Source organism: Quercus suber, unplaced genomic scaffold (genome assembly GCF_002906115.3).
Source record: "Quercus suber isolate HL8 unplaced genomic scaffold, Cork oak 2.0 scaffold_88, whole genome shotgun sequence".
NCBI lineage: Eukaryota > Viridiplantae > Streptophyta > Magnoliopsida > Fagales > Fagaceae > Quercus > Quercus suber.
In genome coordinates this window covers 808,324-819,815 of record NW_027069553.1, presented here as the reverse complement: position 1 = coordinate 819,815, position 11,492 = coordinate 808,324, and positions in this window count along the sequence as shown.

Genomic DNA, 11,492 nt, shown 5'->3' with positions numbered 1-11,492 from the left:
ATCAAGTGGTATCAGAGCAGGCACACTCTGATTAGGGTTTAATCTTTGCTGTGTTGATCCATTGACCCCTGTTTGTCATGGATAGAGGACAATCTTTAATTATACCTCCTTTATTTGATGGCACTAACTATGCATACTGGAAAGTACGCATGAGAGCTTTCTTGCAGTCTTTAGATGAAAAGGTGTGGCAAGCTGTAGAGATTGGCTGGACTAAGCCAACAGAAGATCCGGCCGATTGGGATGATACTAAGATCAAGGCGGCTAACTTCAACAGCAGAGCGTTAAATGCCCTATTTAGCGCAGTCACAAATGAGGAGTTCAAAAAGATATCCTCAACTGAAACTGCTAAGGAGGCTTGGATCATCCTCCAGACTACCTATGAAGGCACAAAGGCTGTCAAAGACTCAAAGCTTCAGAGGCTCACTACAAGCTTTGAAGAAATTAAGATGGAGGAGGATGAGTCATTTGATGAGTTCTATGCCAAGCTCAAGGACATAGTGAACTCAGCCTTCAATCTTGGGGAAACCATCCCAGAACCCAAGATTGTAAGGAAGGTGCTCAGATCTCTACCTGAGAGATTCCATGCCAAGATTACGGCGATAGAAGAATCAAAGGACATTGACAAGATTCCTTTGACTGAGCTGGTAGGAAACTTGCAAACCTATGAGATAGGATTATCTAGGATTGGCAAGTCAAGTAAAGGTAAAAGCATGGCCTTGAAGGCAAAGAACAGTGATACAGATGAGTCTTCCGATGATGAAGATTCTAAGATGAAGTCCTACATCACTCGGCAGTTCAAGAAGTTTATGAAGAATGCCAATGGAAGGAGCTTCGACAAGGACCGGAGGCAGTTCAGTTCTTCACAGTCTAAAAGCCAAGACAAAGGGAAGAAGGATGCTAAGGATGGAAGTCAGTACACTGTTCCTGCAGGACCAAAATGCTTTGGATGTCATGGGTTCGGACACATGAAAAATGAGTGTCCTACATATCTCAAGAGCATTGGGAAAAGCAAGGCACTTGCTGCAACTCTAAGTGACACTGAGCCTGAAGATGATTCCGACAATGAGGATGACGGAATCTTAAATGCCTTCACCGCCACAGTCAATCCTACTGAAGGGATTGTTGAAGAAGTGGATGAAGAAGAAGAACTGGTGGAATCAAAATTTGAGAAAATGGATGATCAAGATGATATCCATTCAGCCTATGAGAAGCTTTATAAGCTCTCTGAAAAGCATGAGAAATTATACAGGCTGGCCACCAAGAAGCTCAGTGATGTGGAACTTGATCGTGAAGAGTTGTCCACAAAGTTTGATGAGGCGAATCAAACTATTGGAGCACTGAGATTTGAAAACACCTTTTTGGCTGAGAAGACCAAGAAGCTTGAAGCAGAGCTGTTTCAAGTCAGAGCTCAACTAGAGAGGACTTCAAGTGCAAAGCTTGATGAGATGCTTAGCAATCAGAAATCTGCTTCGGATCGAACTGGTTTGGGGTATGGTATTTCTTTCTCAAATACTGCTTCTACTAGCAATACTGTTTTTGTTCCTCCTGCTAATAATACTGAAATTGAGAATACTGATGTCAAAACTGAATTAGCTAGTGAGAACTTAGACAAGGGTAAATCTATCTTAGGAGCACCCCCTAAGCAAGATAAGAAAGATGATAAAAACCCTAGGGCTAAGAAGGCTAACTCTCAAAAGCCTAAACAAAAGAAGCAGCATCTCTGTCATCATTGTGGAGCTGCCGGTCATACTAGACCAAATTGCTATAAGTGGTTAGCCACTCAACAGAGCAATGGCGTGATAGCATCTGGAAACCATAATCAGCTTCAATCCTCTCTTGCTCCTCTTGGAGATCTTCTGAAAGCCCTCATGTTCCTTTCGAACTTGAACGGGTTAAATTCTTCCCCCTCACCGCCGGTTCAAGGATTCAATCAAAGGAAAGGCTCTTCCAAGGTGTGGAAGAAAAAGGACTTTAAGTGATTTCATCACTTTCTTTTTCCTTTTTGTTTTTCTGTGTTTTGCATTGCTTGTGTGTTTTGTTTTTCTGCTGAGTCAGTCTAGTTTTTGCATTATTTTGTTTAACATGTTTTGTGTGTTTACTTTCAGTTTTGTTTATTTTGTTTTTTTTTAAAAAAAAAAAAAAAATTGAAAAATCAGAAAAATACAAAAACAGTGTGTGTTTTGTGTACTTTGGTACTTGTGTACCTTGGATGGCCAATGAAACAAAGTTTTCTAAACTTTGTATCTCTTGTAGCTTAGATGAGCATCTCTATGCACAACTAAGCAAGTGAGCTTTGTGGCTCTTGTTTGTGATGAGTAAGATTAGGTTATCTCTTAAAACTTAACACTCATATCACTCTTTTTGACGGGTAGGACTAGAAAATCCTAAGAGAAAGGCATAAATAACCATCTCACCACTGGTGCCCGCCAATCATAATATGACACCTGTATGCTTCGGCATAGCAAAAGTGCAGTGTCAAAGACATTCGTATGCTTCGGCATAGCAAAAGTGCGATGTCAAATGCTTAACATCTTGGGTATTTCTTTTCTCTCTTTTATATACCCATGTATGATATGCTAAAATAAAAGAAAACATGCAAAGAAAATAAAAAGCAAAAAGATTAAAAATGCTTTAAATATGGTTGCAAGCGTGTATTCTAGGAGATGTGGGAGTTATAGGATGTACCTCGAAGGTGATAGTCCCCATCAAACAGTTATGATTGTGTGTGAGTTAAAAGTTATTTTCTCATATCTCAGATCGTCATAACATTTATACACATATGCAATCTTGCGATGTTTTTCACACACAACACGCAATATTCTTTGCTACTTTTGATACATGTGCAGGTACAATGTGATTTGGCCATCACAAAGGTTTTACATGTGCTAATGTATGCTCACTAAACTGTCATAACTTGTTTTTGAAATATAAAATTGGTTAGACTTGTTTAGTGTGTGTGTGTGTTTTGCATGATCCTTGTGCTTATTTTCTTGTTGAGAGATGTTTTTGAGAGGTTTATATGTTGAGTGGATCTTTGGTTGAGATGTGTGTTGGATTGCATTCATGTCTGTGTTTTTCCTTTCTCGAAAAACTGGTTTTTACTGCTGGCTCGACACCTCCCTCGACACCTCCTCGATACCTGTCATCTGTCGAGCTTCTCAAGTTGTTTCTTATCGCAATCTCGACACCTCTTCGACACCTGATGGATCGATCGAGAAAGTCTCTGTCCCCTCGATAGATTCTCGACACCTGATGGATCGATCGAGATTCACTTATGCTGTTTGAGTCTTCTTTCTCGACACCTGTCTCGATACCTTGTGGATCGATCGAGATTTCTTCTGTCCTCTCGACAGCTTCTCGATACCTTGTCGATCGATCGAGCTTCTTGATTCTGCATTTGGCCTTGATCCTCGATACCTCTCGATACCTGCATCTGTCGAAGGCATTTTCCTCGATACCTTCCTCGACAGCTTCCTCGATACCTCTCGACACCTCAGCTGTCGAGAATTACTGAGGTGCCTATTTAAGAGCAGATCGCGATTTTTCACTCATTTCTCTCGATCTCACTCGATCTGTCCGTGGCTTTTCATCTTCCAGACTTGATTTTCTCACTCAATCTTCAACCCCACTTGGATCTTGCTCATTCCTTGCTTCAATCTCTTGGTAAGATCACTTTTCCCTTCCTTTTTCATGCATTTCATGTTTGAAAACCTAATTTTTGGGATTTTTCATAAAAATTTGGGGTTTTTCAAAATTGTTGAGTTTTTCTTCAAATTTTGGGTTGGGTTTGCACTTAGATGATTTCAAAATGTCATACATTGCATTTCATTTGCATTATAATGATATTTACATGCATTTAGATGTGTGCTTTATGTTTGTGTGCTGCTAGGATTGGATTGGGCTGAGCCCATGATTTTTTTTCCTTTGCATGTCACATGCTCATGCATTCCCATGCATACGTACTTGTTGTTCAACATATTTGATATATTTGAACTGTGTTGGGACTTTTCTGATTGTCTCCCTCTCTATCTTTTTCTCATTCTTTTACGTTAGTCGTGTCTATGGCACCCAAACGTAAATCTACTCCTGCTCGGAACCCTCTGCGTTCTGGAGCTTCTACTTCTTCAGATACTACTCCCTTTAACATTCGGTTCCGTGATGGAGATGCTCATAAGGCATTTTCGGAGAACTTTTCTAAACGAGGTGTTCATTCGGAACGCCACGTTATTCTGGCGGACTTCGCCGATACTGACCTTCCCTCTGTCATTAACAGTAGGGGATGGGGGTCACTGTGTGACATCCCGGTCACTTGCCCTCTCGTGCTGATACAGGAGTTCTACTCCAACATGCACGGGATTGATCTTTCAGTACCTCATTTTGTTACTCGCGTTCGAGGTATGCGCATTCCTGTCACACCGCAACTTGTTGCGGATGTGCTTAGAGTACCTAGGATAGAGTTTCCAGATTACCCCTCTTGTGAGCGTCTGAGGACTGTGTCCAAAGATGAGCTCATCTCTGCTTTTTGTGAGCGCCCTGCTGATTGGGGTGAGCATCAGTTCACATCATGTAGGCCTTTTGCTAAAGGTCCTAGATTCATTAACATGGTGATGACTTTTGTTCTCCATCCTCTTTCTCACTATAACTCTATCACAGAGCCTCGTGCTCGATTTTTGCTTTCTTTGCTTGAGCATCTTACTATAGACTTCCCTTCTCACTTCATCCGATCTATCATAGAGGTCTATCTTGATTCGGCGTCCCGTGATAAGCTCATCTTTCCTTCTGCTATCACGCGGATTCTACGCCATTTTTCTGTTCCCTTTCCTGTGTCCGACCACTTCACACACATATCTGCCATAGACGCCGCTACCGTAAAACGTAGTGAGGCGCAGTTCAGGTCGAGACAGCCAGGTGCCACTCCTCCCTCCCGTTCGGCGCCATCCAGATCCGCTCCATCTACATCTGCTCCTTCTTCTTCTTCGAGCGATGTATCCCTTGGTGATATTATGGCGCAGCTACAGCGCATGGACACTCGCCTTGATACACTCTCTGCTGAGTTGTATCAGGTGAATGTTCATGTGGGTCGTATTGCACGACGGCAGGCGATCATGGGTGGATTTGCTCCAGAGGCTACTCCTTCACCATCTACTCCAGCAGCGTCAGATTCTGAGGATGATGAGGATGATGATGATGATGATGATGGGGATGCTAGCTCTGCCGATGAGATGTCTACATGACACTCTACCCTTTGTCACTCGTGACAAAAAGGGGGAGTAGTTTTGGGCTATGAGAGTAGTCATCTTAGGGGGAGAGTTAGTATATAGGGACATTTTTGATAGGGGGAGTGTTATTATATTTTTGAGGGATGTAGTGAGGCTATATGTATTTTTTTCTTATCTCTTAGATATACATTGGTCTTGTATATGAGGTCCTTTGACCATTTTTACATACATTGTACTTATCTTATATCTTATATATGTTGATGTATGTTTCTTTCACCTCTCTCTTCATGTGTTGTTTCTTTTCTATCTTTATACACATGTTTTTTATACTTGTATGCAATCTATTTATTTCTGTTTCACACAAGATGCCTTGATGAGTTTTGTTTAAAGTGTTTCAGAAATACAGGTTGTCAAAGTCTACTTATCATAAGCTCTCTTCTTGCAAAGTTTTTCAAGAGTTTGTGTTAGGATAGATTTTATTGTATTCAACAAGTGAATATGAGTTGAGTGATTTATGACTTCTCTCATATGCTCATTTGTTTGTTGTGGTTTTGTCACGGATTGCCAAAGGGGGACATTGTTAGGACATATATGTTTTAACTTGTTTAAGAACATATGTCACTTAGTTATGTAAATTGGCTAATCCTTTGACAAAACGCACTCTACTTGTAATTGGGTAGTTCTAGGTGTTTTTAATACTTCAAGAAACAATGTTTCAAGGTCAAGTGTTGAAGTCATCAAGTCTGTCCAAGAGAAAGCAAGTTGAAGTGCAAAATTTATAAAGCTCGACACCTCTCGACAGCTACCTCGACACCTGCTATCTGTCGAGATTTAAAAAGTCAGATTTCCAATCTGATTTTCTTGGGATCCGTGAATATGTTTTTGGGCCTTCTTTTCTTCTAACCCTAAACATATAAAAGGATTATTTTAAGAGCCGTTTTGGGTGACACAAGTTGCATTATCATTGAGCAATCTCTGTTTAAGCAAATTGTGATCAACAGACGAAGTTCTTGACCTAGTTCATCTTCCATCAAGAAGTTGCTGTGTATTTGCACCATAGGGTTTTGTAACCAAGCATCTTCCTGCTATTCATCATAAAGGATGAACTGAAGAACTTTGCAGCCAACCATTCTTCCTCAGTTGGTGTTCTGAAGTCGCGTACTTGGATCCGCGCATTGGTTAGTCACGTACTTGGGAGCCGTGCATCAAAGGTGGAGACTGTCACTACAGATCAAGTCCAATTGGGTATTGGGGTAAGGGTTCAACTGTAGGTTGGTAAGGTACTTGGGATTCCTTTCTTGTAACCGCTTGATTTGATAATAGTGGAGTTTCGGGAGTGGTGACCTGAAAATCACCCGGTGGGGTTTTTGCCGTTAGGGTTTTCCCCATTCGTAAACAAATCACCGTGTCATTTATTTTTCCGCTGCATATTTAGTATTTGGTGATTTGTTTGTGCTTCCACGTATTTGCATGTTAAATTGATTAATTAATAACTTGGCTAATTAATTAATTATTTAGGGTTAATCACAAGGGGTCATTCAGATTGTGACCTAACATATGTAATTTTTGCCCATGACGTCCTTTAAGGAATTTTCACCATACCTATGGTCTTTGCCCCTATCTCTTGCCTAGATTGCCCTTTGGGGTTTTAAACTAGCAGGGTCCTTTTGCCTAGGCCACCCTTTCTAGTTTTCAACCTAGCAAGCTTTTTTTTTTCCCCCCAAATGTTGTATCTTTAGAGTCTATCCATGTTGATTAGGTGAAGTATCTCTTCCCCATCCAAATTTGTAATTCTGGTAGCACCTCCTTACATGATCTTCTTGATAATAAAAGGCCCAGACCATCTTGGCTTTATCTTTCCTCTGGAATCAAAAGTTTCATCTCCAAGCACTTTTAGGCCCAAGTCCCCTTCCTTAAGGTTCCTAGGTCTCTCCTTTTCGTTAAATGCTCTGGCAATCATCTTTTGGTATCCTTGTGCACGGTATTGTGCCCTAGCTCTCTTCTCATTTATCAAAGCTAATTGTTCATATCTTTGTTTCATGTAATCTTCCTCTAGGACCTTGGTTTTCGCTAGTACTTTCAAAGATTGTATCTCCACCTCAATGGGAAGTACCACTTTACTACTGTAGCCAAATAGTAGGGGGTGTAGACACCACATTTCATACCCCTTACGACTCGGGCCCCCGTTCCTCAATGATGTTGAATTCTAAGACCCAAAGTTGGTTTAGGGTCTATTAGAAGTTAAATTGACTTGAGAAGTGTTAAAATGAAAAATATAATTTTTAAATTAGTAAACAAATCTCTTTTTGAAAAATAAGGTCAAAGGAAACCCTCGCTATGCACACACAAGAAACAGCCTATGCACGCAGGCTCGATCTTGCGCATGCATAGCGATTTCCAGAAACTATAAAAAGCTAGTTTTTTGCATTTATGTTGAGGTTTGGAACAAATCCTACATCATCTGGGAATTGTTCCAAACCCTTTTTTTTTCACATTATAAGTAGCATTTTCAAAACACACAAAAATCCCACGGGAAAACACTAAGATTCACTAGAAATAGTGAATCAAAAAGGGAGTTTATCACAAAACATCATCAAGTTAATTTTCTTTTGATTAGGGCCTTTCCTAGCTTTGATATTTGAGTTTAATATTACTAATCACTTTCTTATTGGTTTGTGAATAGATTTGACTATGGGTAATAGTCAAAAATCTAGCTTGAAGAGCTTTTCTTTGAGGTATTAGTCTAAACCTTTCTTTTTCCTTTTATTTATTTATTTTTTTTTTATGCTTTAAATCTTGCTGTTTGCTTTGTTTGTTTGTTATGATATGTTTTAATATGTCTATCTAGAGTAGGTTTATGTAGTTGTATGTTTTAAAAGCATGTTAGGTTGCTAGAATGTGTGTTTAAGTGTTTTGCTCTATTTGTTTGTTTTTTAGGGTTTTTTGGGTAGGAACTCACGTGTTCATAATCTTGCATGCACACACAAGCTTGATTATGCGTACGTAGGCTTGTTCATGCGTGTGCATGAACTTGCCCAAAAACCCTAGTTTTTATTTATTTGTTTTGCTTCTACTTTTACATGTTTGTTTTGTTTAGCTTCTTTTTCCATGTTTTTATGCTTTCAAAGTCTATGTTTCACATATTTGTTTGCTTGTTTGCTATCACATGTAGAATTAGGGTTTATTTAGTGCTTTCCTTGTTTCAATGCTATGAACATGCATTCACATGCTCATGCATTTGTGATATGATCTTGCTTTGGTGATAAAGATGAACATGCTTGTTTGGATGAGTTATACTTAATCAAATGTTGCTTAAATCTTTCTATGCTTGTGTTTCTACTATGATTTGCTTGTTGCCTTGGATGAATAACATGGAGTTAAGTGATGAAGCATGCTTGGATGTATAATTAGGGTTTGTGAGGTGATGAATGCTTTGTTGCCATGCTAGATGAATGCTAGGGTTTATGATAATGCCCTGATGCCATGATTAGATGAATGCTAGGTTCAATGATGATGTGTTGCACCATGATTAAGCATGATAGATGTATGTTTAGGGATGTTTGATGCCATGTTGATTGTTAGATGTATGTTAGTGTGTGTGTGAGTTAGATAATAATATTGAGTGTGATTTTAATAGGGTTAAGACATAAGACACAATGAAGGGAAGCCAACCTTAGGGTTGGGCGGTTTTGGGTGCCTAACACCTTCCTAAAATCGTACCTTAACTCCGAACCCATATCTCTGGTAGTAAGATCAAATGGTCCTTCCCCGAAAGGAATCTATATATATGGTTCCTAGGCATGAGCCCTTGTGTCCACAAAGGGTTTCCCCAGTTGATGCATGGATAGAAGTTCTGTAACGCCATAAGGCAAATAGGAGCTTCTCGGCCCAATCCTTATATGTCACTACCATCTTGGCTAGGATGTTCTTGATGTTCTTATTAGCTGCTTCTACGACCCCATTGGTCTGTGGTTGACATGGTGAAGACTTGTGATGTTCAATGTTGTACAATTCTGATAGGCCAAAAACGTATTAACCCATTGTGATTAAATTAATTTATTAATTAGCAAGTTATTAATTAACTAAATTAACATGCAAAGTGCGTGGTAGCACAAAAAAAATCACCAATAACTAAAGTATGCAGCGGAAAATAAATTGATACGGTGATTTGTTTACGAATGGGGAAAACCTACGCGACAAAAACCCCACCGGGTGATTTTAAGGTCACCACTCCCGAAATTTCACTATTATCATAACAAGCGGTTACAAGTAAAGGAATCTCAGTACCTTATACCAACCTATAACCCTTACCCTAATACCTAATTGGACTTGTTCTGTAGTGACAATTTCTTATTTTGATGCATGGCTCCCAAGTACCTGACTAACTAATTGCGCGGATCCTAGTACGCGACTTCAATCACCAACTAGAGAAGATTGTTAGCTGCAAAGTTCTTCAATTCATCCACATAATGAAGATCATAAAGATGCTTGGTCTCAAAACCCTATGGTGCACATACACAGTAACTTCTTCAAGAATGATAAACTAGGGCAAAACTCTGTCCCCGGTCACAATTTGCTTGAGCAAATTTTTTTCTCAAATCTTGTGCAACTTGTGAACACTTTGGCGGTCCTTAAAATAATCTTTTTATATGTCTAGGGTTAGGAGAAAAGAATGCCTAAAGACACATTCACGGATCTCAAGAAAATCATATCAGAATTCTGAAATTCTTAAACCTCGATAAATAGGAGCTATCGAGAAGCTGTCAAGTAGGTATCGAGCACACGGGCTGAAACAGTTTTCTTAAGCTCGATAGATGCAGTTGTCGAGCTTTAATGAATTTGCACTATTCAGCTTGTTTCTTGGATAGACTTGAATTGCTTTAACACTTGATCTTGAAACCTTGTTTCTTGAAGTATTAAAAACACCTAGATCTACCCAATTACAAGTAAAGTACGTTTTGTCAAATGATTAGCCAAACATAAAAGAATGACATATGTTCTTAACAAGTGAAACACATATGTCCTAACAATCTCCCCCTTTGGCAATTCGTGACAAAACCACAACAAACAAATGAACATATGAGAGAAGTCATAAATCACTCAACTTATATTTACTTATTGAATACAATAAAATCTATCCTAGCACAAACTCTTGAAAAACTTTGCAAGAAGAAAGTTTATGGTAAGTAGACTCTGACAACCTGTATTTCTGAAACACTTTAAACGAAACTTATCAAGGCATCTCAGTGTGAAACAGAAATAATAAATTGCATACAAGTAATAAGAAGCATATGCATAAAGAGAGAAAAGAAACAACATGTAAGGATAGGTGAGAGAAAAAAAAAACATACATCTACATATAAAGAGAATAAGTACAATGTATGTCGAAAATGGTCACAAGACTCAAAGTACAAGAACAATGTATCTATAAAAGAAAGAAAAGAAAAGATACAAAATATTCTCACTACATCCCTCATATCAACACTCTCCCTAACAAAATGTCATATACTAACTCTCCCCCTAAGAATGACTATTTTCATATAACCCAAAACTACTCCTCCTTTTTTGTCATGAGTGACAAAGGGTAGAGTATCAAATAGACATCTCATCGGTAGAGCTAGCATCTCCATCATCATCATTAGAAGCATCATCGCCATCGCCATCGCCATCATCGTCATCCTCAACCTTAAAATCAGAAGCCATTGAAGGAGGTGAAGGAGAAGTCTCAGAAGTGAAACCACCCATGGTTGCCTGCCGCTATGCAATACGGCCAACACAAACGTTCACCTGATACAACTCAGTAGTAAGTGCATCAAGGTAAGTATCCATGCACTGCAGTTGCGTCATGATGTCTCTGAGAGTCACATCAGCCATAGAAGAAGAGGGAGCGGATGTGGATAGAGCAGATCGAGATGGAGCCAAACAGGAGGAAGGAGCTGCTGAATCTGACTGTCGCAACCTAAATTGTGCCTTACTACATTTAACGGTAGCGGCTATGGCACAAATGTGAGTGAAGTGGTCAGACACAGGAAAAGGGATAGAAAAATGGCGTAAAATTCTCGTGATAACGGAAGGAAAAATGAGCTTATCACGGGACGCCGAATCCATATAAACATCTAAAATGGAAAGAATAAAATGAAAAGGGAAGTCTATAGTAAGATGCTCAAGAAGGGATAACGAAAACCGAGCATAAGGCTCAGTGATGGAGTTATAATGAGAGAGAGGATGGAGAACGAAACTCATCACCATATTTATGAATCTAAGACCTTTAGC